Here is a 2121-nt window from a genome sequence, read left to right on the forward strand (position 1 = left end):
ATGACCAAGCAGCAATTTTGGAATATAAAATAAAGGTACGTAAACGTATTTTATGATTTTTATAAACCATTAAATCCAAAAGGAAAAGAGCAAAGGAGAAGAACGAAATACAACTAAAGAAATTAAAAAAAAGAAAAGAAAAGAGACGAAAAAGAAGACGGTGATATGATGGAAGGCATGAGGTCAATGAAGCAGTCGACATCGAATGCTTCGACAAAGTCAAGAAGAGTAGGTATTATTCCTACGCTCATTTTACATATTCTAGAACATTTGTGACACGTGCATGCTAAATCTTTCATTGAATTAAATTTATATCCTATCCTAATATCCTTGACGCGGACTCGCATCCGCACGACTTTTTCATGCTTAATTCAATGAAACACCGCGTCTTATAGGAATAAGGCATAGATATTATTAATTTTACGTTTAAGATTTAAGATAATTAGTATATTTAACGAGTTAATATCGACACTTCAAAAGAATTTAAATAACGAAGATTCCATGTGGAGAAGCTTTTAATTATAATGATTCGTGACAGACGGCGATTTGACAAAAAGACAAAAGGATTAATGCTGAGAGTAGATGAACAACTTGACCCTAAACTTTACCACCTCCTCTTTCAAATTATATAAATTAATGTCCATCTTTCAACTCATAACTAAAAAAGTAGCACTTAATATATATCTTTTGTAACTTTGAAGGGTTCTCTTTGCGTTTGTTGACTTGATCCTTTGAGTTTTTTTTAAAATTTGGGCTTGAAAAAGAAGGTTCTGCAATTTGTCCAAGCACCTTTCATCTCAAGTTAGATGTGAAAGCAGAAGTCAAGGGATGAAAAAGAGATGCTGCAGACTCTCTTGACAATTGGCATTTTCGATGTCTTGGAGGAAATCAAATTAATTAATTAACTCCCCTCTAAATGGACAATTTTATAACTTCATGTTTCCATTGGATTAAAGGGCAAGTGTGGCATTATAATTAACCACTCATTAATCCATATTCCATCAATTCGCGTCACTATGGATTATAGATAAATAAAATAACAAAGTATAATTTATCCTTGAAAAATAACTAAAAATTTTTAGTTCATCCCCCCAAAGAAAACAAAAAATTATATATAAAATTGGTTCTTGTATTTTCCCAAAAAAAAAAAAAAAAAAAAAGCCCTTCGTTTTGATTCTTTTCCCTTAATTACTCTATCTATTGAAATGATGATTTTGGTTGATGTGATCAACCAAAAATATCATGATATTTTTTTTACAATATGGCTCAATTTTCAAAACAAAAAAAAGACTTAATGAGCAACCAAAGTTGTTCTCGAACATAATTAAGATTATTTGATAGTGTAGGATATAAAAAATCTGATGAAATTTTGTAATAAAATGGCTACTAAAAAGTAAACCAAGATATTTTCTAAAATGAAAAAAAAAAATTAAAACACAAATTCAGAAGAAAAAAACCGGAGTTTGCTCATGAGAATGACGCTCACCACACGTAGTTGGGTGGTCACTAAGTGCGCACCAAAAAGAGCCTTTTTATATTAAGGCTCAATGCGCAATTCTCATTCTCATAACAAAAGTTATGCTCATTTTATTACACGATGCTCAATATTGCTCAAACTACACTTAATTATGTTGATTCTTGCCATTTATGTTCACATTAATTTAGTGTTCTACATGATTGCATATGCCGCGAGTTTGCATCAACTACATTGATTGAGCTGAAGGTCTAGAGAAAGTGATACTGTTTATCTTTACTCTCAATCAAAAGAATAAAGAGTAATCCTCTACTAGCAATGCATTATATCATATTTTTTAATTTTTTTTAATAAAAACTGAATAATAATTATTTGAAATTGTCACATCAACATTCTAAGATATAAGATTAAAAAAAAAAGAGGTAGTTTATTGCATTACTCATCCTCTAAACATCATCCTGATCGTCTAGAACACATTTTCTCATCCTAAAATTTCGTGTAGTAGATGCTAATTATTAAATGATATAAGCAAGATGATTGCTTGCAAGTCATCTGCTTCCTTCATATTAATCTTGGCCTATTATATGTTGCATCCCACGCACGTATTCTCTACTTTACGTCCGATCAAGACCATGTTTGAATATGAC

General features: G+C 30.7%; 1 protein-coding gene across 2 annotated transcripts in view; it reads right to left on the reverse strand.

Annotated features, from left to right (window-relative positions):
- The window catches only part of LOC132182683 (WAT1-related protein At3g02690, chloroplastic), a 12001-nt gene that overhangs the window by 1458 nt on the left and 8422 nt on the right, over positions 1–2121 (reverse strand). The gene's annotated exons all lie outside the window — the stretch shown is intronic.

This window comes from Corylus avellana, chromosome ca5 (assembly GCF_901000735.1).
Source record: "Corylus avellana chromosome ca5, CavTom2PMs-1.0".
Lineage (NCBI taxonomy): Eukaryota > Viridiplantae > Streptophyta > Magnoliopsida > Fagales > Betulaceae > Corylus > Corylus avellana.